We start from the raw sequence: 25997 nt of genomic DNA on the forward strand, positions 1-25997 counted from the left end.
AAGGACTTGCTTCTAGAAAAGCTACGATGAGAATGCCCCAATTCTCATCGTATCACTTTTCTCTAGACGAAAATTATTTATTGTTTTTGTTTCATTTTCAAACAATCCTTAACGACGCTTTCAAAGCTTATCGATCTGCTAATAACAAATTTACAAAGTGTTAATTTTGAATATCTTTATCTATCATGTATATATATTTGTATGAAAGGGCTTAAAAGGACCTTCTTAATAATTTTCAGTCAAAAGGGCTATTCAAAAAGTGTAGAGCGTATTTCAATAACAACTACTTGATTTTAGAAAAGCTACAATAAGAATGCACTCTCATCGTTTCACTTTTCACTAGACGAAAATTATTTATTGTTTTTGTTTCGTTTTCAAACAATCCTTAACAACGTTTTCAAAGCTTATAAATAACAAACTTTCAAAGTTTCAATTTGTAAATATCTTTATATATAACGGCCATCCTGCAAATACAGCGCTCTCGATGCATTTTATAAGTTTTGGTTCTTAAACGCAAAACCAATCATTTCAAGTTTATAAGTTTGAAATTTATTTTGACTTCGATTTAATGTATAAAATAGTTATATTGAATCAACATTAAGGATAATATGTAATTTTGAACATCAAAAATTATCAATTAAAATAAAATGGAACAAAAAAGGACCAATTATAAATGTTTTAAGAATTTGAATTAATACAAACAAAATTGAACTCAGGCATTATCATCACAAATATTCGCATTCCCAGTTTCTTTTAAATCATTCCCAGAATCTTAAATTAAACCAATTTTGCTTTTATGCAATAACAAAATTTTATCTTTATTAACAAAATTAAGAAAGCAGAATCAAGATTTAATACGAAAGCTTGAACATATTCACCACTGAGAACAACTACAGCTTTAAGCTTGTCTATTGTACCAACAACTTCAAAATTGTTCTTTCACAAATAAACCAATTAAAACAATTTATACTAACAATAGCTCAGAGGCAATCTTAAGCTTGCCTATTGCATAATTAAAAAAAAAAAACTTTCAAACGAAACATATTATAACTCAAACAGGTCACCAATTTCTCAATTTGGTATTTAAATAAAATTACCCTTTATTCTAGTGATCAACATCATCTTATCCGGTGCAAAGGTAATATTCCTATCACTTAAAATTCTCCTTGGTATTGAACACTCCAAACAAGGGTATAAAATCTCTAATACATTGTATTGTTTGTATTCGATGATAATGAGTACATAACGATCAACTCCTTTAGATTTTGGAGCAAAAGGAACCACACAAATACATACATTACACATGGTTCGCTAAATGTTCTGATATTCCTTGCCATCGACGGCATCCAAAAATGTTCTCTCATTTTCAAAATAGTTTTTTTTTTTTAATATATATGGCAATCACTTTCATGGTATTTTCTAATAAAGACAATCGACATGTTTGAGGAACTCATAACTTATCTTTTTAGTATAAAAGCACTCTGACTATAGTGTACTTTGAAATAACTTCAGTATCATTTTCTCTTACCTGATTCTATATATCAATAGCCATATAATCTTCTATAATCTTCGGCTGAGTCGATAGGACGCGTTTTAATAATTTTTAATTATGTCTCATCGTAAGTTTTCGGCGCCACGCCCGCCATGGTTCCATGGCTTTCTACCCCAAGAAGCGTACAGCTAGACACCGTGTAAAGGTTAAGGCCTTTCCTTAGGATTATGCCTCCAAACCAAAGCATCTAACTTGCTTTGTTGGATACAAGGCCGGTTTGACTCACATTGTACGTGAGGCTGACCTTCCTGGATCAAAGATCAAGGAAGGAAGTTGTTGAGTCTGTGACTGTTTTGGAAACACCACCAATGATTGTTGTAGGAGCTGTTAGTTACATTGAAACGCCATTCGGTCTACATGCCCTCGTTAACGTCGGGGCCCAGCACTTGTCTGAAGAATGCCGTCGTCGTTTCTACAAGAACTGGTATATGAGCAAGAAGAAGGCTTTCACCAAGGCCAGCAAAAAATGGACCGATGATGTCGGTAAGAAGAGCATTGAGAATGACTTCAGAAAGATGATCCGTTATTGCAAGGTCATCCGTGTCATTGCCCACTCACAGATCCGTCTGATCAAGCAAGGCTAAAAGAAGGCTCACATCATGGAAATCCAGTTGAACGGTGGTTCAATTGAAGACAAGGTTAAGTGGGTCAAGGAGCACTTGGAACAAGCAGTGCCCGTCTCAAAGGTCTTCGGACAAGATGAGGTTATTGACTGCGTTGGTGTTACCAAGAGTAATGGATTCAAGAGCGTGACCAGCCGTGCATTGGCACACAAAGAAATTGTTACGCAAGACGCACAAGGGTCTGCGTTAGGTCGCCTGTATTGGTGCTTGGCATCCAAGCACTGTAGCACGTGCCGGTCAAAAGGGTTACCATCACCGTACCGAGATCAACAAGAAGATCTACCGCATTGGAGCTGGTATCCACACTAAGGACGGCAAGGTCATTAAGAACAATGCATCGACTGAGGACGATTTGACCGATAAGAGCATTGCGTGGTTTCCCCCACTATGGTGAAGTTAACAATGACTTTGTCATGTTTAAAGGATGCTCTATTGGTTCCAAGAAACGTATTATTACCTTGCGTAAATCACTTTTGGTTCACACCAGCCGCAAAGCTTTGGAACAAATCAAGATTTAAGTTCATCGATACAGCGTCCAAGATGGGTCATGGTCGATGGTTAGTGCGTTGGACTGTCATGCGAGAAGTCTTGGGTTCGATCCTGTGCCACATAAGTTTTTTCACGGGTACTGCCTCTTGCGAGGAATTGACAATTTATCCAAGAGTAAGAAGAAGTGCCTTCTCAAATTAGCCGTTTGGATTCGGCATATAAACTGTAGATCCCCTCCATCCCTGCAATTACTTGCACACAGGAATGGTTGAGAGTTGTAGGTGACTACTGGTTCACGACGGATTGTTGCGCCACCTAATTTATTTTATTTATTTAAATGAAGAAATTAGCATTTTTCAATATTCAATGAAAATCCACATTCAGTCAAAGCTTTCAATACAAGATCAATTCGCTTTATGCCTTCTTCAACACTTGTTGATATAATAACTACATCATCCATTTAAACTAATGCAATTTAACATTTTTTCCACCTAATTGGTCTAAATAATCATCTATTCTTGGCAATAAATAACGGTCTTTACTTGTTATTTTATTAATTGCACTAATTACTATTATTTTTTGAACCAATACAACAGCAAAAGGCGAGTAACTATCTCAAAAATTAATAACAAATCGATCTATCATATCTTCAGGAATTTTAAATGGTAACTGATGAATTTGAGCAATTTTCCCACGCTAAAATCGTTGCATGAGATGGATTCACAACTTTCAAAATTCGCCACCCTCCAAAAACCGCGGCAACATTTATACCACTTGTAAAGGTATGAATCAACGACGAAAGATCAATGCAGAAAGATAAAGCAGAACACACATTTGTTAAACCAATAATGCAGATTGAATTTGTTGTATAATATCAAAATCTTCTAAACTGTCTCGTTTAAGCCCTAAATCAACAACTTTACACCATTTTTTAATATCTACACGCAAACGATCAGAGTCAAAGACAGGACAACTTCTCATTATTTTTTTGTCAATCATTATCTTTGGCTAATCGAATTTCTCCTACTGCTTTTTAATTGGTTACATTTTGCTGATCGTCCTGAACCTCCTTAACACCACTCTCCCGACCTTTATTAACGCCCGTATTCTATTTTATTTCTTTTTACACAAAGAACTGGGCAGAATTTGACTGGATATATAAATATATAAAAATAATTACGTATCTTTTTCACCTTAAATAAAGACTTCCTTTTCCCTAATGATTCCAAATTTACAAATACCTGGATTTTTCTTCCAATTATTTCTTCAGAAACATCTCGAACTTCTTCTTCTTCTTTATAGGACCATAATATTCAAAATTCTTAATTGTTTATACACTGGCTTAGGATGTTTCCCACTTCTGATGAAAGTGCCTAGAAGGACCTTCTTAAAAATTACTAGTCAAAAGGGCTTTTGACAATGTCTAGGTCGTATTTCATTAACAACGACTCGATTCTAGAAAAGCTACGATTCCATCGTTTCACTTTTCTCTAGACGAAAATTATTTATTGTTTTTGTTTCGTTTTCAAAGCTTATCGATCTCCAAATTTCGAAGTTTCAATTTGTAAATATCTTTATCATGTATCTGTTTAAATCATCATGCAAAACTAAAATATTTTATGTAAAAATCCTATATACTACAAAATTACTTTAGTTCCGTAAGGCTGGAAGTATCACATTCAAAGCCTGAATTCCTTATATAGTATTCACAACTCAGCTGAACAAAAAATAACCTTCTCTCTCAAATCTACGATGTTCCCAACTTGACGGAACTTATTACTTTATTAATTTGTTCTCTAAATAAAGGGTGATTTTTTTGAGGTTAGGATTTTCATGCATTAGTATTTGACAGATCACGCGGGATTTCAGACATGGTGTCAAAGAGAAAGATGCTCAGTATGCTTTGACATTTCATCATGAATAGACTTACTAACGAGCAGCGCTTGCAAATCATTGAATTTTATTACCAAAATCAGTGTTCGGTTCGAAATGTGTTTCGCGCTTTACGTCCGATTTATGGTCTACATAATCGACCAAGTGAGCAAACAATTAATGCGATTGTGATCAAGTTTCGCACTCAGTTTACTTTATTGGACATTAAACCAACCACACGAATGCGTACAGTGCGTACAGAAGAGAATATTGCGTCTGTTTCTGAGAGTGTTGCTGAAGACCGTGAAATGTCGATTCGTCGCCGTTCGCAGCAATTGGGTTTGTGTTATTGGACCACATGGAAGATTTTACGCAAAGATCTTGGTGTAAAACCGTATAAAACACAGCTCGTGCAAGAACTGAAGCCGAACGATCTGCCACAACGTCGAATTTTCAGTGAATGGGCCCTAGAAAAGTTGGCAGAAAATCCGATTTTTTATCGACAAATTTTGTTCAGCGATGAGGCTCATTTCTGGTTGAATGGCTACGTAAATAAGCAAAATTGCCGTATTTGGAGTGAAGAGCAACCAGAAGCCGTTCAAGAACTGCCCATGCATCCCGAAAAATGCACTGTTTGGTGTGGTTTGTACGCTGGTGGAATCATTGGATCGTATTTTTTCAAAGATGCTGTTGGACGTAACATTACGGTGAATGGCGATCGCTATCGTTCAATGCTAACAAACTTTTTGTTGCCAGAAATGGAAGAACTGAACTTGGTTGACATGTGGTTTCAACAAGATGGCGCTAAATGCCACACAGCTCGCGATTCTATGGCCATTTTGAGGGAAAACTTCGGAGAACAATTCATCTCAAGGAATGGACCGGTAAGTTGGCCACCAAGATCATGCGATTTGACGCCTTTAGGGCTACGTCAAGTCTAAAGTCTACACAAATAAGCCAGCAACTATTCCAGCTTTGGAAGACAACATTTCCGAAGAAATTCGGGCTATTCCGGCCGAAATGCTCGAAAAAGTTACCCAAAATTGGACTTTCTGAATGGACCACCTAAGACGCAGCCGCGGTCAACATTTAAATGAAATTATCTTCAAAAAGTAAATGTCATGGACCAATCTAACGTTTCAAATAAAGAATCGATGAGATTTTGCAAAATTGTATGCGTTTTTTTTTTTTAAAAAGTTCTCAAGCTCTTAAAAAATCACCGTTTATAAAAAATAAAATTATCCAATTTTTTTAATTTTTGAAAAGATATTTGAGTCGAAAATCAATTTTTAGTAATGTTTTTTTTAGGTTTTTATTTTTTTGTAAAAAAACTGTCAATTCCATTTTTCTCACAATTTTACCTGACGTCAAAAAAGTAATTCTTCGTTATTCGTTATTCCAAATATTTTGGAGGTAACATCATTTTTTGTTCGTAAAATATTCGAGTTAAATATTATTTTTTTTTAAGTTTTTTGATTTATAAAAAAACATTTAATTGATTTTTTTTAAATTTTATAAGTTTGGTATCACGTCAAATTGTATACCTAATATAAAATTTAATTCAAGTTGCTATTATTATTGGTTCGTGAGATAAATGTTCACTTTATTTTAAAATTGCTTTGGTAAAAAAAAACCTTTTTTTTGAGAATCATTTCTTCTCTATCTTTCTTCATCTTTCTGCGCATTTTTTGTATTTTTGTATTGTATCGTATTTTGTATTATATTGTATTTTTATTCATCATTTAAACTTAAAACTATATAACAGTTAATTAATAAGAAAGGTTAGTTTTAATAAGTAAAATGAACACTATTATTCCCTATTATTACTGTACAACAAAATTTATTTGAAGTCGATATCTCTTATAGTTCTTCAGCTATGAACGACAAAAAAAAGCTCAAGAACGTGCGGACATACGGACGTTTGGACCGTACATACACATGTACAGACATCTCTCTAAAAATCTTTTATTTTGATTTTAGAGAACTTGAAACGTCAAAATTTGACAAATCGGACCGATTGCAATAATATTCTATGGAAAGTTAAAAATGCGGCTGGGATGTGACTTACTCTGATAAAAAAATTTTCATTCCATGGCCGCCTATTAACATTTATACCAGCTTTACAAAATATTTATAACAACATTTTGTGAAAGATAAAAAAAAAGTTTGGAATAAATATCCGTCTTTTTTTCCAAGATACTCGAGTCGAAAAAAATTGTTTTTATTAGTTTTTATATTCCTGAGATATTTTAATAGAAAACTTTGAAAATATGTATTTCTTATAACAAAACTACCACTATTTTTCTAAGAGAAATATATTATGCTAAGAACAATATTTTTATCGATTGAAATAATTTTCAGAAAACTTTGGTAGTTTTTGCTTAAGATATTTAATTTTTGTACTTATAAATTGCAAGTCAATCGACATAATGCGATGGGCTGTGTAGGGGCCAGAACAGTCAGACAGGCGGACGGAATTGGAGGACCCACTTTTTTCGTCTATATGTCTCAAGTAAAAATACTTAACGTGGAATAATTTTGTAATAAATGGAGACTTTAGAAGATTCTTTACATTTTTGTCAGACAAGGAATAAGTCGAATACAGTTATTAATATCTCAACTTATTTTGAGTAAGAACCAGGTGCAACAAGTTTACTAATATGATAATCAAAAACGTATTATAAATTTGAAAACCTTAGATACTCAGTGGATTGTTTTTTTGTCCTCATACACAAGCCGTGTATTTTTGATCTTTGAAAAAAGTGTACCAACTAATTGTAACAAATGAAATATACAAAATACTTTTCGTTAAATGTTTATAATCATTGAATTCATTTAAAAGTTAGAGTACATTTTTATTTAAAAGTTTTATTTTGATTTTGTACATCATATACTTTCTGTTGTTGCTGAAATCGTATTTTGTTTTTACAAAAGTGGTACAATTCTGCAATTCTTAAATTTTTTTTTATTGGCTTTTTGTTTTGACACTTTGAGAGGAACACAACAAAGCTTTAGGGTAGTTTTAGGACTTTTTCTATAATTTTAGGATATAGAAAAATAATACGAATATGACAAGTCTTTGAGCGTCGCTTAAAATTTTTAATCTTTTGTTAAAGAGGCTGACAAAATTTAAATTACATAATTGTGTATCTAAACCTTACGTTTACATATTTCTTATTTTAGTTATAAGATTTAGATTAGCAAAATGTGGTCTATGTATTTAAATTGGACAACTCATATGAAAGCATTCCAAGATTCCACCAGTTTTTTTTTAAATATGCTTAAATAAGATACAATAATTAAGAGGGTTTTTGGTGCATTTCATGCAGAAATGTTAGAACTTGTTTAGAAAGGTCCCTTTTTTTAAAAATATTAATATTCTGTTCTTGTTGGAATTTCTATAAATGCGAAAAACGCTTCAAAAAAAATAGATCAAAGAGCCCAGAAAATTAGAAACTTTGCAGGAAAAATGTGATATTTTTTCGTAAGAAAATAAAACAGTACCTATGTGAAAAATTTTTCGGACTCAATTTTCGGGAGTGTATTATAACTATCGTTATCAGTCTGCGTACTAGTAGATTGGAGCGGACTCTAAAAGACAAATTGTAATAAACTATCTTTTGAAAATATTTTGATCTTTAAGGAGTCCACAAAACTTAAAAATTGTAAAGAACAAAATGTTTGGTTCTTAATTTGAGAAAAAATATGCATTTGAGTACATAATATCTCCAAAATTAAATTTAATTAAATAAAAACAAATTAACGTGAGCAAATAAGTTGGGAAAAATTGAGTGTCTCACTCTCAAATTACAAGTTGCATAGCCTCTATTCACTTCAAATCTCCACAGATTTGTCTTTAAATTTTAGTTTTAAAGCATCCAAAACAAATTGAAAATAAAAAACACTTTAAGAAAGCTTTACACTTTTTATGTGCGCCAACAAAAATATCATGGAATTGAAAACGAGTTTTATTAATTTAACATTAACTTAATATTAAATTGGCGATCTCCTATTAAAAGTTACTTCTTACGATCATTAAAGAACAAAGATTTTGTTTTTATTTTATGGCTCATTTGAACCCCCTTAAAGTTGATGAATTTGTGCTGAGCGCTTCATAGTTTTGTTATTGTCCCAGTCCTCAGTCAAAAGTAACTAAGTTTAAACAGTAAGGTAGAAATTTTATGTTCATATATTAAACAAAAATAATTAAAAATATTAAGGGGACCATATCCATTAAGGCGATACGATAGTTTTGAATTCAGAGGAATTCCTACGAAATTTAAAAAAATAATCTCACATGGGGGAGACATGTCCCTACGGCACCCGCTCCCTCTCGATCCACCATTGTTTATCTATTGTTCCTGTACAATTCATATTAGAAATGAAAGGTATGTCTTCAATAAACAAATTGTATTAGCTTTTATTTGGTATAGTAACCGTGGTGCGGTAGACTGTTATGCAAGTGGTCTTAGTTTCGATCCGTGCCTGTGCCATCTAAAGATTTTTTCGCTGGTAGTACCTCTTGCGAGGAATGGACAAATCTTCCTAAAATAATTCTTTTCATAAAAAGTGCTTTCTAAAACTATCCGTTTGGATTCAGCTTAAAACTGTAGAACTCTCAAAAAAATTGCGTGGTGGTTTTTTTTACCATAGCAGTTTTAGAAAAAGTTGAACATTTTGGTTAACCATAAATAACTCACGAACCAACGACGTTAGAGAATTGAATCAAATTTTATATTATGTATTGTAACGTGATACCAAACAAGTTAATTGACGGGATTTTATAAATAAAAAAAAACTGAACAAAAATCTGTCACCTCGAAAATTTTACGAATAAAAAATGATTATATCTCCAAAACAATTGTGTACAACGAAGAATTACGTTTTTGACATTTGGTAAAATTTTGTAAAAAAAAAAACAAATTGACAGTTTTTTTATAAGAAAATAAAAACCTAAACCCAACATTATTCAAAATTCGTAAAAATTGATTGTCAACTTAAATATCTTTTCAAAACTTTGAGATATTGGCTTTAAACTTTTTTTATCTTTTAAAAAATATTATTGTCAACATTCAATAAAATTTTAAGAAAAATCTAATTGACAGGTTTTTACAAAAAATTAACAAAAGTTGATAAAAATTGATTTTCAAAAATTTAAGAATTAGGCTTCAAATTAATTTTATTTTGTAAAACATATTGTTTTCAACATTAACAGTCGGTTTTTTCATAAAAAAATTAAATCTACAAAAAATAGTATGCAAATTCGGTAAAAATTAATGTTAGAGTCTCAATATCTCTCTTTCATTCGTTTGTATTTGTTTACGTAAGAAATAAAAACTTGAAGAAATGCTACAAAAATTAGTAAAAATCTCGACTAAAAATCTCGTTAACAAAAATAGATGTTAAAATCCAACACAATCAATTATTTTTAGATTAATTTAAATGATAACTTTTCTAACAAAACACGAAAAACTGCAAACCTTTTAAGCACATCGAAAGACGGGATGGGAAGTGGACAGTGTGGGTCGCATTTCAGTCTTTTTTTAGCTTTCATTTGGTATGTATTTCAATTTCCTGGGTCTTACGCCCAACCCCTTCAAAAATGTGTAAACAGAGCTTAGAGAAAGGCTATGTATTAACTTTAAATAAATAACACAATTTGTGGAATATTTTAAATATTTTTAGCTTTATTGAAAAAATTATATCGGAAAACCTCCATTACTATGAATTACAAATCCATACATTAAAATCAACGATTTTTTTCATTAATATACTTCACGTTAAATGAAGACAGAAATACACTGCCGTATTATATTATTTAGAGCTTCTATATTATTATGTACATGTTTAATTCGTGAAACTTTTAACATTGATACATATTTTCCTCCGAACTTCACAGGTAAGCTAACTTATAATCAAAATTAAATTATTAAACGTCACCATTTACCTTTACCTAGCTACCTCCATAATATTGTAATTTGTCATTATTTTCGCCATATCAATCCATTTTGTAGAAAAACGAACTTCAAAATTCCATTATTCAACAAAATAAATCATTGTAATGTAGTATGAAATTGAAATTTACACATATTACTCGCATTGAATGAGGAGGTGTATGTTTGTATTTGACTTTTGTGTAGGTATATGTGAGCTGAATAGTTTATAGGGAAGACAAAACTAGCGCAGTATAAAATGTGATATCACAATAAATTGCAAAGCGGTAGCACAGCGGGGGGTGGAGGTGGAAAGTGGGTGGTAGGTTGCAATTGCAATATTGTCTATTCATGGAGTTCAACTCTTAAATCGAAATTCTATACGTACTCTATACTCACTACTCACTATAGAAGGTATTCTCGTCTCATGCTCATACGTAGATATAAAAGTACGAGTATAATGTAGTTGGTACCAGACCACGTCGTCGTCGTCGTGTTAGTCAGTCATTCGGTATTTTTGGTTTGTTGCATGGCTAGGAACTTGCATCAAAAATATATACCAATCCCTCCAAACTATATTTTGGTGACCATATTTTTTTTAATAAAATATTTATCAAACGGATTCGAATCGATGAACAGAATATACGTAAGTTTTAATGTTTTAAACATCATGATGAATTATTAATGACAATTGCCCTCTTCGTGGGAATATGTTTGGATATTTGGAACATATACATACATATGTAGATTAAATTACTAATTTTAAATATAAAAGCATCGTTTTAATTTTTTCAGTAACGACAGATAATATTGACAAAATCCCTTATTTATGCTTTAACATAGTTGAAATTTTTCTGAATGTATCCATCACTGAACGCGTCCATCAGATTTATTGCTCCAGCAAAAATTAAATTATGTTTTTTAAGAATTTAACATGTGAGGAAATTGTAATAAAATTAACATTTATCTTTAATTTTCTTATACTGTGAGAGAAAATGGCCGACAAACGAAATCAGAAATTACCACAAAAATGTACTCGTTTAAAAAAAAATTCCACTACGCTGCAATTTGGTAGACAAAAACACTATACACATTTCAATAGCATTATTCACAAAACACCAAAGGTCCATATATGACATAGCACAGTCTAAGTCTTAAATAACTAAAAAAAAAATTATTTTAACTAACCAACAAAAAATGATTTTATCTCCAAAATAATTTTATGCAACGAAAAATAACGTTATTGACATCGACTCAAGAATTTGAGAAAATCGTGCTTATAGTTTTTTTTACATAAAATAAAAACCTAAACTTGGTAAAATTGATTTTCGACTCAAATATCTTTTCAAAAATTAAAAAAATATTGGCTTCACACTAATTTCATCTGATGGAAAATATTGTTTTTGACATTAAGTATTTTTTTTTATAAAAATTCAACAATTGTATTTAAAAAAAAGTTTAAATCTACAAAAAATAATACGCGAAATTGGTAAAAATTGATGTGCGACTTGATATCTCGTGAATAAATAAAGGTATTGACTTCAAAATGATTTTATTCTGAATATACAAAATTGTAAACTAAGAAAAATGCTATTAAAATTCGTAAACATTGGTTTTCGACTAAATACTCGGTAACAAATTCGATGCGCTGTCCGATTCTATCCAGAGAATTGTATCCCATTTTCCGCGCGTGGCTGCGTTATTCGGGTCAGACAACATCCGAAGGAAGGTATGTCGAGATTTTTGCTGAGTTAAACCACTTGACTCAGTTAGTTGACGAGCCAACTCGGATTCCTGACGTTGCAGGTCAATCTGCCAACACTCTAGACTTGTTTCTTACTTCTGATCCTAATAAATATACTGTCAGTGTATTATCGCTTTTAGGCATATCAGACCATGGTGTCATATCTGCAAATTTCTCATGCCAAAAAACGCCAGTTAATGTTAAAACGCCTACGAGAACCGTTTGGCAATATGAGAAAGTCAACTGGGACGGTCTCGGATTTTCAGGAACTTTAGCTGGTCACTATGCTTTCTCGATAGCGACGTGGATTCAAGTGCAGATATGATTACAAACTTAATTCTTTGCGGAATGAGAAATTTTATCCCGAATTGGGTAAAATCTATCAAACCCAAAGAAAACTCATGGTTTGATCCGAGTTGTATAGATGTTATTAGGATCAAAAATTTAAGTTTCCGGAATTACAAAGCCAACCCAACTGAGTAAAACCTGAATAAGTTCAAACAATCTAGAAAGACCTGTAACCAGAAATTACGGCAAAATATACTACAGTGTCCCAATGTAAGTAAAAATTTCTGGTCACTGTACAAAATGTGAGTAACACTACGTCTTCGTCGGTTCCGACTCTTGTTTCCAATGACACTCCCTATGTAAGCTCGATTGATAAAGCTAATTAGCTTGCAGCAAAGTTTGCTATTAATTCGATGCTGCCAGTGAGTGACATGACTCCGCCTGTACTTGAAAGGGCTAACGATTCTATGGGACGAATCTTCTTTCGCACTCGTTCAGTTACTAGAGTACTTAAAAATCTTGACATACACAAATCCACTGGCCCGGATAGTATCCCCGCTATTGTTCTGAAGAGGTGTTCTTCAACGCTGGCAAAACCAATGCTTTCCCATCTGTCCTATTCTACAGGTCTCTTTCTGAGTGGATGAACAACTGCATTTGTCCAGCCTGTCCCTAAAAAAGGCGAATCCTCCTCACCATCCTACTATCATCCAATTGCATTAACATCCCTTCTGTCCGAGGTCATGGAAACGCTTTTCAATTTTCAACTTAAGAAATATCTTGAAGAACGAAAGCTTCTTAATGACTGCCAGTATGGCTTTCGTTACAATAGGTCTACTGGAGATCTCATGGTTTATCTCACCGAACAGTGGAACAAATCTTTACATCGTTTTGGAGAAAGTAAGATTATTGCACTTGATATTTCAAAAGCATTTGATACAGTTTGGCATCAAGCTCTCTTACCGATAATGCGAGCATTTGGTATTGATGAATCCCTTCTTCGTTGGGTTAGAAATAACCTTTCGGATCGTTCAATTCAAGTAGTATTAGACGGGTTCAAATCTGATATTCACAAAATTCGCTGGTGTTCCCCAGGGCTCCGTTTTGTCTCCGACGCTCTTCCTCATTTTTATAAATGATCTTTTGTCTGAAACTTCCAACCCACTAAATTGTTTCGCGGATGACAGCACCCTCAGCTTTTCATATTCGTTTTTATGTTCTCATCCTTGTTCTTGCTCAATAAATTCTGATCTTGACAGAATTGTTCAATGGGGAATCAAAAACCGTGTAGAATTGAATGCTTCGAAAACTCAATGCTGTCTACTGTCGCAAAAGCGTAACCCTCCCCCAATACCACTATCCATGAGTGGTACTTGCATCGAGGAGACTGAACAGCTATTAGTCCTAGGTATGTGCATTACAAACCACTTGTTGTGGAGTGAGCACATATTTGAATTCGCCAAAAATGCTGCTAAGTGTTTAGATTTTCTCCGACGATGCAAGAAGTCTTTTAACCCTTCTGATCTGGTTATAATTTATAAAGCCTATATTCGTCTAAAACTTGAGTACAATTCCCAATTCCCAATTGAGCAGGTGCTCCTATAACCCACTTGAGTCTCTTGGACAGAATTCAAAAGAGAGCTCTAAAAATGATAGGTGTCCGTTGTCTAACTGAAACTTTTGCATCTCTCGAGCACCGTCGAGCACCGCAATACTCGTTCTTTTAGGAATGCCCATCAGTTTACCCTTGGGCTTAATTTCGGTCGTGCTTTTAAGTACAGAGATGCTTTATTTAGTCGCACTATACGAATGTTGAATGCTTTACCAGACTAAATATTTCCCACCAATGTTCATCGGTATCTCCTTTCAAATTCTATCCTCCCTTCCTAATTACTCGCACTGTGTATAATCAGTATAAGGGTATTCCCTTCATATCCCCTTGAGTGCGCCTACAATATAAAAAAGAAAACAAAATTGTTTCTAAGTTATTTTTACAAAACAAGAAAAAACTGATAAGAAATGGTTTTCTACTAAAGGATTAGGTGAAGGTAAATACAGAGAGATATTGACTTTAAATTATTTATTTCATACAAATATTGCTTTGAACGTTTTTTAACGTTTTAAGCAAAACAAATCGACAGACTGGATGGGAAGTTATAAGTGTGTGTCGCATCCTTACCTCTTTTTTCATTTTAGGACCTTGAAACGTCACAAAATGTCGACACACTATTGGAAGTTAAAACAAATTAAATGTCAAGTAGAATGGAAATTTTTTTTCTTGTTTGTATATTTTGTATGTATTTGTGTTTGACGTAAATTTTTAAAATCAGAAATAATCATAAAAATTGACTTGTTTCAAAATTGCAATTAGGTAGAGGATTTTATTTATATGTAAGTCCTTGTACATCACATACGAGTAGCACCGTGTAAGTCTTCCAACCCGCATTTTGAATTAAAAACAACTTTAGAAAAAATATGATTTCAAACTTCATTAACTTGTCATTTTATGAAACAGAAATGTATTTGCATTTATTAAAGCAAATTACCCATTTTTAGAAGATAGAGGCATTTTTGGAAACACATTGTGATTTTTTACTAACAAAAATATCTATCCAAACATAACAAATCCAGAAAATGTCCACATCATAAATATAATTGTCTTACATTTTTGTATGGATTTTGGAATTTAATGTATTTTATCACAATGTTTTCGATCGTTTACTCTTCATTTATCAATTGTAAAGTGTGATTTTTGGAAGCGTGGTTTTTAAGAAGAAATAAAATGCATTATATTTAATTGTATGGTTAAGAAGTAAGCCCCCCACCGTGATGTTGAATTTTCCGAAAAATTGATTGTTTCATTAGCTGTATGGCTTGTCTTTCGAACCGAACATTCATTCGGGAAATAGTTGCTATAAAATAGTAGACAAATTTGAGTACAAGTACAGCACTGAAAAAAGTATTGAAAACCACACCTCTAAACGCTGTGACAACAAGTGTCTTAAAATGTTTGATAGATCTTCAAAATTTCAAGGTATTACGATAAGACTTCACTTCAGCCTCTCTTACCAAACTAAACCGATTTGCTTTTCTCCAAATGTTGGGACCTTTTAAAAAGTGTTAAGGATGCATACAAGAAGCATTACACAAAAATTCATATTTTTAAATGAATGTCAAAGTTTTTTGGTATTTTTTTTTTTTTTTGAAAACTAACTTGTGAAATTTTCAAACTTAAAACAATAATTTAACGATTTATTATTTTGAGTTTTGAGGTGATAACTAATGCTCTGATAAATATTTTTTGAATTATGTAATTATATTATTGTTCAATAAAGTATAATAATAATAATATTTTGGGTTTAAAAAATAAGTTATTGAAATTTTATAACGTATGGTCACCTTAACTATGAAGTATGGGAATTCGTATATTTTTGACGCAACTCGACTTTTTGCCGCAGTTTTTTTCGTCTAACATTTTGCTTTACCCTTTCCTTATTTTGATGAAAATTGAACCCATTCTTCGTTTACTTTTAGTTTGTGAAATTTCTGTACTGATGGAGGCGTGTTTGATGAACACTTCGAATCACTTGATTGTTATTTTATATTCTTTTTATTTTGTATTTGAAAATAAATTTGCCTATTAAAGAATCAATTTTAATTTCGAATAAAAAGTTAACTTTAGGCTTCAAACTTATTTATCTTACAAGAAATATTGTTTTCAACAGTCTGAAAAATGTTGAGAAAAATCGAACTGACAGTTTTTTTACAAAAAATAAAAACTTAAAAAAAAATTAATAAAAGTTGCTAAAAATTGATTTTCGACTCAAATTTCTTTTCAAAACTTTGAGATATTGGCTGTAATATACTTCTATCTTTCAAGAAATATTGTTGTCAACATTCAGTAAAATTTAAAAAAAATCGAATTGACAGTTTTTGTACTAAAAATTAAAAACCCAAAAAACAAAAGTTGGTAAAAAATGATTTTCGACTCAAATATCTTTTCAAACTTATTTTATCTTATAAGAAATATTGTTTTCAACATTCGATAAAATTTTGAAAAAAGTCCAATTGACAGTTCTTTTACAAAAAATAAAACTCTAAAAAAAAAACAATACTATTTCATAAAAAATATTCTTTTCGATATTAAGTAGTTTTTTTTAATCCAGAAGTCCGTTTTTTCATAAAAAATAAAATCTACAAAAAAATAGTACGCAAATTTGGTAAAAATTGATACGAGTACATATAGACAAACTTTTAAGCAAGACAAATCGACAGACGGGGTGGGAAGTTATCAGTGTGGGTAGCACCCCAGCCTCTTTTTTTTGTCGAATCATGTACTCGCCTTCGCTTTATAGGAACTTGCTTAACGAATTTACAATAAAATGTTGATTTTAAACTGTCCGGCAAGATCCAGAAGATCTGATGTATTTCTTTTCTATGCGCTACAGTCCTGTGCAAACTAGGGCCTTACGCAACAAACTTCTCCATCTAGCTCGGTCCCTAGCTAGATGTCTCCAAGTTCGCGCTTCTGCAGCGTATAACAGGACGGGGATAATAAGGGTCTTTTATAGCAACGCTTTGGTCCCTCGAGAGAGGACTTTTCCACTTAATTGTTTTCTTAGTCCAAAGAAACAGCGGTTAGCAAGAGTTATAATGCGTTTGAGCTCGGCGCTGGTGTTGTTTTCTGCGTTACAGCGGACGAAGTCCTTGACTACCTCAAAAATACGTCTGTCGATGGTGACGTTTTGACCAAGACGTCGGTATTGTATGTCCTTTCTTGACGACAGCATGTACTTTGTTTTGCCCTCATTAACTGTTAAACCCATTGCTGCCTCTGCCTCAATACTCACAAAAGCCCCATTGACATCACGCTGAGTTCCTCCGATTATGTCAATGTCATCAGCATATGCCAGTAATTGGACAGACTTTTGAAAGATAGTGCATCTAGTGTTTACGTGTGAGCTCTGCACTACTCTTTCAAGCACGATGTTAAAAAAATCACATGACAGCGCATTACCTTGTCTAAAACCTTTTTTGACATCGAAGGGTTCTGGCGACGACTTGTGACCCAGCCTGCCATTTTAGTTTTTAAAGGTTAAGAAATGTAATAAAAAATCAAATTTTTGTGGAATTTCCACTGTTTTTGATAAAAATAAAGCCCCAAGTTATTGGAAGCTAAGAGTTTTCTTAAAATCAAACTTGGCTCTTTAGGAAGTTAGTGAACAGAAAATGGCTTTAATGTTTGTTTTCAAAAGTATTGTGCGAGTTTTATTATTAAATTAGTTAACTTTAGTTTATGAAACTTAATTTTACAATATTTTGTTTGCTGAAATATTATGGAAGAACAGTTTTAAAAAAGATGTCTCTAAAGCCATATCGTTTTAAAACTCTTTATTAAGTCACTTAAAATCCAACCCCAATCGAATGAACCAGGCTGTTTCAAATGCTTTACTCCTACATATGCGCTTATGTAGGTGGTGTGAGACGCAGAATTCTGCTTCCCTTGTACATAAATTCTCTGCACTTTTAGTTATCGTAGACAAATGAGTTAATGGAACGAAGAATTCCATTCGACGTAGTTGATTGGTTCTAATGGTGGCTTTGCATCAGCGATTTGCAATCCCTTTACCCGAGAGTCAGACACTGACATCAAAGATAATGGCATACGCGAAAATTACTCCAGCTCATGCGAATAGCAGAGAAAAATTGTAAATCCTTAACGAGTACAGATTGGAAATGAAATTGGTACTGGGATTGGAATTGGGACTTGGGATGCAGCTGCTCCTGTTCCTGTATATAGTTTGTCCGGGAAATAGTTCGTTTTTCGTTTTGGTTAAGTGCAAGTTCAGGGAAAAAAAGGGGTTTGAAAATGACGTGAAAGCTAAAGGTATTAATCATCAATATCAATGCAATCAAATTATTTCTTTTTTTAATATTTTAATTACAAACACAAATAAAATAAGCTTTTGATGGTGAAAAGTAAGGAAAAGTTTTCCCAAAGCAATTGTCATATAGACAGACAAGTCATTCCCAATATTTTCGGGTTCCAATCAGTTGCATTATATTTCGGGATTCGGATTTTGGAAGGCGACATTAAAAAAAAACTGAAAGTAATCACTTGATAATCCCATTTGAACCGAGAATTACCATTGACATCTTATCAATTTGTGTTCTTGACACTTTTTTGCTTATGCAATTATCCACGCTTAAAATTTCTTTGGGGACAGTTAAGAACATCATCATGGTCCTCAGGCCCTCTGTGAAATCTGTAATCTGGCTGGATGATGGCCATGGCTATGGCTGGCTAAAGAGACTTTGAAGAACTATTTTCTCGCCAAGTTTGCACAGTTCAGTTAAAATTTTGTTTTTCTTCATCCATTTTAGGAGAATTGAATTTTAAAACTTTCTTCAAGTTGATATTAACGTAGGTATATCTACCTAGTACCTACCTAACGAAGGATTCGTCACGCTGCTTTTATAAATTGTTGATAGCTAGGTATGTGCTCAACTTGTGCTAGTCGCTTGCAGTTCCATCTTCTGTCCTTAATCAACTACTCCTCTAGCTCTACGAAAGTACTAAAGTAATAATGAAAATGAGAACAACAAAAAACGCACAAACACGATCAAACTTACGAGGACGACGAGGATGACGATGACGAAGGAAAGGAAAAACAAAAATATTAGCTTAACTGAACTGAACTTAACACTGAAGAACTTGAATCGAAAGGACTAGGACGAGAATGAGAAAAAGGACGCGAGCTGTAGCTAGAGAAAGAAGCTCGCTCCAAACTAAAAAGGATGTCGTTTCGTTCTGGATACTATACAGGAGAGAGTTAAAATGCATTGAGATTTGTCTTTAAGGAGCTGATGGAAAACTGCAATGCAGAAGTATAGAAGCTATAGCAGCAGCAACAGAAGCAGCTGTAAAAATGTGAGAATATTTTAGCGTAGATATACGCGGAGGCGGAACACGGCTAGTCGTCAAAAGTTTTTTCTATATTTTTGTGTGTTTTTTTTCCAGCTTGCGTTCCTAAGTGTTGGAACGAGTTTTGACGGATTTTAAATTACGTTAAAAAAGTTTTCGAGTTTAAAAGGAATTCTCACTCTTTAGGTGTCAGGTACATTTATTGGAATTTGAATATTTTCCTTCTTTTTTTTTGTTGATATTTTGGTAGGTAAGTACCTACTGCTGGACTGAAGGACGCTTTGATGAGGAGCTGAAAGCAAAAAATAAAACATTTATTTTTAAAGTGCATAAGAGAAAGAACTTTTCTTTTTCTTATTTATCTTTCGCGGTGGTGCTGGTATCCTAAGTTTTGGCCAAAATATGCAGTTTATTTTTGTTTGAATTGGACAGACAACAGAGTTGGAAGTCGAGCATTCTTCAGTTGGAGTGCTAACTTTGCATTCGTTTAATTATGCTGTTAAATATTTAAAATGTCTTTTAGCAGAAGCTTAAGAATTGCTAAAAGTTAAATTAAGGGAACTGCTAGTTTTTGAACAATGTTACCTTTGAAGTTGTTAACTTAAGTTTATAACCATTGACAAGAAAAAAAAACTACTTAACAGTTTGCACAGTTCAAGAGCTGATCAATAGTCTATTTTTTACTAGCTTTTACCCGCGACTTCGTCCCCATTAGATAGTTTTTTTGGATAGTAGCATGAAAAAACCTAAGCTGTACTTTTTTGTGCGTATGTTTCAATTGTGCCGGGATGGGATGAGGCCATACGTTGCAATACATTATACGACGTTTTTTGTTTTTTCTTCCTAGGCCAAAACGTAAAGATTTTGTCGGTTTGAGACTCGACCAAATTTATAAATTCTATAACTTTCAGCGTTTGTCCTGAGCTTTACTTATTGCTATTCCAATGCTGCTTTCAGAGGAAATTGCACTCATTTAAACTGAAACGGCAAATCGTTTAGAATAATCGGAATGATGCGAATGAAAACATTTTTTCCTTTGGCTATTCCAGGCCTGATTATAGCTTTTATACTTCGTCCTAGGTGAATGATCTGTAGCCGTGTACCATTACACAGTTTTGTGCGTTAAGGTTTCTCGTTAAAAAGACTGGAAAACACAACCACTCCCTATTTGGATAGACATTACTTTTTAATTCATCTGTGCTACAGACCATTTGACAGAATTCATGAGTCAACGTAATCGAGCCGTTACAGTCTATTGGCATACAATCTTCTCCGATTTTTATTTATTTAGTGGCATATTGTCAATATAGCAAACTACCTTGTGTATAACTGTATCAAAAACTATTTTTTGTTCTGAATTTAAAAGTGGAACATCCTCTGTTATCTAGAGTGACAGAGTCATAATTTAGTTCTCGAACTAAATCATTGCTCACTTTCCCAATTCTCTGTGGTCTGGTCATCCCAAATTGTGACAAATCTTTCCCTGTAATAGCGTTGATGTTCATTCGTTCTACATGTCTTCATGAGCCATCCGTCTAAGTTGTTGGACTTTAATTCTGTACCAAAGGATAAATTTAACAGGAATGCCAAAACTAGTCATTTGTGGTGGGTATCGATTTGAAGTTCCTGGCTTTTTTTAAGATCTGCCGTAATGTGAATATTTGGTCAATGGTGGAGTTTCCTTGTCTGAACCACACTGATTGATAAGGACCAATAAGGTTGTTGACGAACGCCTACAGACGTTGAAATAATACGGCAAAAAGGATCTTATATGCAATGTTCAAGAGGCTGTTGCTTCTGTAATTGGCGAAATTTAGAGGGGTATCCTTTCTTACGTATTTTTGCAATTAATCCTTGCAATCCATCGATCTACAATTTCCCATAGATTTTCTATGGGGTTAAAATCTGGGGACTGTGCTGGCCATTGTAACACATCAATCCGGTTTTCTTGAAACCACATCTTAACCATATTGGACGTGTGCTTTGTGTCGTTGTCCTGCTGAAATATCCATTTAGGTCAGTGATCCTGTGTGGCAGCATTATATTTTGAAAAAGAAGCTGTGATCCGACCCACACTGATAACTTTCCATCGCGTCTGTCGATTTGCCTTCCTTTAAAACCTGCGAACTTTTTTTGTATATTTTATTATTTTATAAAAAAAACGGACTGTTAGATTTTTATAAAAGAACCAACTACTGCATATTGAAAACAATATTTTCTGTGAACTAAAAAAAGTTTGAAGACAATATTTTTAATTTTTGAAAAGTTATTTGAGTCAAAAGTAAATTTTTCCTTTTTTTAGTATTGTTTTCTGTTTGGTCTTAATTTTTTTTTAAAAAAAGCTGTCAATTGAATTTTTCTTAAAATTTTAGTGAATGTTGACAAAAACATTTTAAAAGTCAAAAAAAAAAGGATATTAAAGTCGGAAATCAATTTTTACCAACTTTTGTTTAAAGTTTTTATTTTTTGCAGGAAAACTGTCAATTCAATTTTTCTTAAAATCTTACTGATTGTTGAAAACAATATTTCTTGTAAGATAAAATAAGTTGGAAGCCATAATCTCAAGTTTTTGAAAAGATATTTTAGTCGAAATTCATTTTATACCAACTTTGAGTAATGATTTTTAGGTTTTTATTTTTTATAAAAAAATCTCTCAAATTATATTAAATAATAACAACGTTATTTTTTCGTTGCAAGAAATTGGTTTGCAGATGAAATCATTTTTTATTCGAAATTTTCGAGGTTACAAATTATTTTTTTCAAAAAAACGGATTTTTTGTCCAAAAATATACTGCATTTGGTTTAATATTACGTTACAATAAATAATATAAAAAGTAATTCAAGTGTCAAGCGTTATTGGTTCGTTAGGTATTTAGCCAAAGTTTTCAAATTTGCAATTTTCTTGAGAGCCGTTTCTGCATCTTTTGCAGAAAGATGTCTGCACGCACAGACATCTTTTTATAAATATTTTATTTCGACTCCGAAAGACCTTGAAACGTCAAGAAATGTCAACATTTTTAATTGGACAATAACTTTATACCTATGGGAAGTTAAAAATGTCACGGTACATAACACCATTTATTGTACAATCTTTTTGGTGAATTGATCCCAGTCCATGATCTGAAAATCATCCCGACGCCATTTAGCTACCTCTTTTGTGTTTACAGTAACGTTGGTGTAACGTGGATTTAGTGACTCTTTTGCTGAACTGCGAACACGACGAAAACCATCGGAACCCTTGAAATTGAATTTTGACTCGTCCAAAAAGAGTACGTTCCTCCATTTTCTAAGGGCCATATTTATGTGGTCATAAGGAAATTTTAAACTCTCCAGCTTGGTTTTTTGTAAAAAATCACTGATTTTGGAATGGAATATTTTCAGATATTTCAATTTGACTCAAGTTATGAAAACTATATTTTCTTGTGGTCTTCTTGATTTGTTTAAGTTATTGATTTTTTAATGACAAAAGATGAGCTAATGTTTTGCCCAACACTGTATGTCAGTCAAAATGCAGACATTCTCAATTATAATACAGTATTTTCAAGTGTTAAAAAAAGACACCCTTTCCTATACCATTTCAGCATGTGATTATATTATTGAAAGTTTAAAATCGCATTTTAAAGTTAAGTATTTATAGAATCGAAGGTGAACCCAACTGTCAAACTTGAAACATAAATTCATAATGAAAATAAAACTGATTGAACATTGAATATTAATATGCCTCCTGATATTTACCTAAATTTAAAATAACGATAAATGAAAATGATGACAAAACATTAATAACAAATAAAAACACAAACCAACAAAAATGTTTAAAAAATGAGCATGTTTTATAATAATTGCCTCCTCTATTTGTATAATAATACAAATAAGGGTCGATTGATTTCGTATACCATATACATAGGTACCTGGTAGGCACATATACATATATACTGCTACTGAAGGTATTAAATTTTTTAACTCATTCTGGAAAATAATAATAATTGATGAAAGTACAGGACCTCATACACACACACAAAAGCATATTAATTCATATAAATATGCTTTGTAACAAAACTGACAGTCATGTAAATGTCCCATGAGTGGTTTAAACGTGATTTATTATTCATTTGATTTTTTACTTCGATATAATTTATCTATAGATGTATGTTTATATAAATCAAACATTTGTGCATGATGGTGTTGGGGATGTATAAATTATGAATTTCAATTAAAACGCAAATTAGGTTAAAAGCCAGTTGCACAAAAAAAATTAAAAAATAAAAACAAAATAAAGGATTGTATTAATATAAGTAGACAGATAATGCTGTGAAATTAAAATTTAAAATAAACAGAAAAAGGATATGATTAAAAATTAGTAAGTCCCTGGGAGATTATAAAAATTACACATGAATTTTTTGTTGAAACAAAAAAAACAGTAAGTGCACCTTTTTCCTACGGTAAACATCGATAAAAGAACACTAAAATATTATTAAATTAATAAATTTAGTAAATCCAAAGGGGAGTAATAATCAAATAAAAGTTAAAAATTTCACCAAACATTCGTAAAAATGTTAAAACCAAGTAAGAAACTAATTAAATCCTCTTTCCACAATTATTTAAAAAAAAGTTAAATTACCTAAAAATAAAAAAAAGGCTGGGTTGCAACCCACACTTATAACTTACCATCCCGTCTGCCGATTTGTCTTGTTTATAATGTTTTCAGTTCTTCGTGTTTTGTTAAAACTTTTGTTAATTATGTTAAAATAATCAGTTGAATTATTAAAAAAGAAATATTAAATTATCAACAATATTTTGCATATGATGATATAGTTTGATTACAAAATCTACTTTTGTTAAGGGGATTTTTGTATAAAAATCATATTGAATATCGAAAATAATATTTTCTGTGAGAAGAAATAAGTATAAAGCCAATATTTTTAATTTTTAAAAAGCTATTTGGGTCGAAAGTAAATTTTTACCAAGTTTAAGTATTGTTTTTTTTTAAGAGTTTTATTTTTTGTAAAAAAAAACTGTCCATTCGATTTTTTTCATAATTGTATCGAATGTTGAAAACAATATTTCTTATAAGATAACATAAGTTTGAAGCCAACATTTCAAATTTTTGAAAAGATATTTGAGTCGAAAATCAATTTTTACCAACTTTTGTTAATTTTTTTTCGGTTTTTAATCTTTTGTACAAAAACTGTCAATTCGATTTTTTTTCAAAATTTTACTGAATATTAACAGCAATATTTTTTGAAAGATATAAGAAGTTCAAAGCCAATATCTACAATTTTTGAAAAGATATTTGAGTCGAAAATCAATTTTTTAAAAACTTTTATACATTTTTCGTAAAAAAACTGTCCATTCGCTTTTTCTCAAAATTTGTCCTAATGTTGAAAACAATATTTTTGTATAAGCAAAAATTAGTTAGAAGCTATTATCTTAAATTTTTGAAAAGATATTTGAGTCGAAAGCCATTTTTACCAACTTTTATTAATTTTTTTTCGGTTTTTATTTTTTTGTAAAAAAATGTCAATTCGATTTTTTTCAAAATTTTACTAAATGTTGACAACAATATTTTTTGAAAGAAAAAATTAAATTAAAGCCAATATCTCAAAGTTTTGAAAAGATATTTAAGTCGAAATTTAATTTTTCCCAATTTTAAGTAATGTTTTCTTAGGTTTTTATTTTTTATAAAAAAAAACTGTCAATTAGATTTTTCTTAAAATTTTTTCAGATGTCACAAACATTATTCTTCGTTGCACAAAATTGTTTTGAAGATGAAATCATATTTTGAATGTAAAATTTTCGATGTGACCATTTTTTTTCAGTTTTTTTGATTTATAAAAAAACCGTTAATTGGATTTTTTCCAAAATTATATTTGTTTTGTATCACGTTACAATATTATAATATGAAATTTAATTCAAGTCTCTAGCGTCATTTGTTCATTAAATATTTATTATTATTATTTTTTTTTTATTATTTATTTATTCATCAAGCAGATTAATATAATATAATTAACAAATAAAATATAATCTTACAGACTACAGAAACAAGGTTTTAACTTTAGTAATAAAGAAGTGAAATATAAATAAAAATATCAAATTATGTAAGGCTAAAACTTGAACCACCAGTGTAGGAATTAAGAAATAAATATAATAAATATTTTTTAAAAGATTCTCGACTTTGGTAGGAAAAGAAGTCAACATGATTACAAATGATATTAGATTCTCTAATGCATCGAGTTAGAGGCTCATTGAAACCATAGTTTACTCTATGATAGGGTTCATGAAATAGAGTAGAAGATCGCGTTTGCCTATACGGAGCATATATATCGACTAAGGACAAAAGTAAAGGGCAGTTTATATGAGAAGTAATAATATCACGTATGAAAACCACTGAAAAATACCGACGGCGAATATCAAGTGGTGTTAGACCAAGTAGTTTACATCTGGTTTCATAAGAAGGCATTTCAATGTTCCAATTTAGTCGATGAACTACAATTCGCGAAAACTTTTTCTGAATCCTTTCAATTCTTAAACAATGAGTTTTATAAAAAGGATTCCAAATTAGTTAGCAGTATTC

The 25997-nt window shown here is 31.8% G+C and overlaps 1 pseudogene; it reads left to right on the top strand.

The window, feature by feature from the left end:
- The first annotated feature begins 1609 nt into the window (after positions 1-1609).
- LOC129950757 (60S ribosomal protein L3-like) lies at positions 1610-19535 on the top strand (annotated as a pseudogene).
- The last annotated feature ends 6462 nt before the right edge of the window (positions 19536-25997 follow it).

The sequence above is a fragment of the Eupeodes corollae genome, chromosome 1, assembly GCF_945859685.1.
Source record: "Eupeodes corollae chromosome 1, idEupCoro1.1, whole genome shotgun sequence".
Taxonomy (NCBI): Eukaryota; Metazoa; Arthropoda; class Insecta; order Diptera; family Syrphidae; genus Eupeodes; species Eupeodes corollae.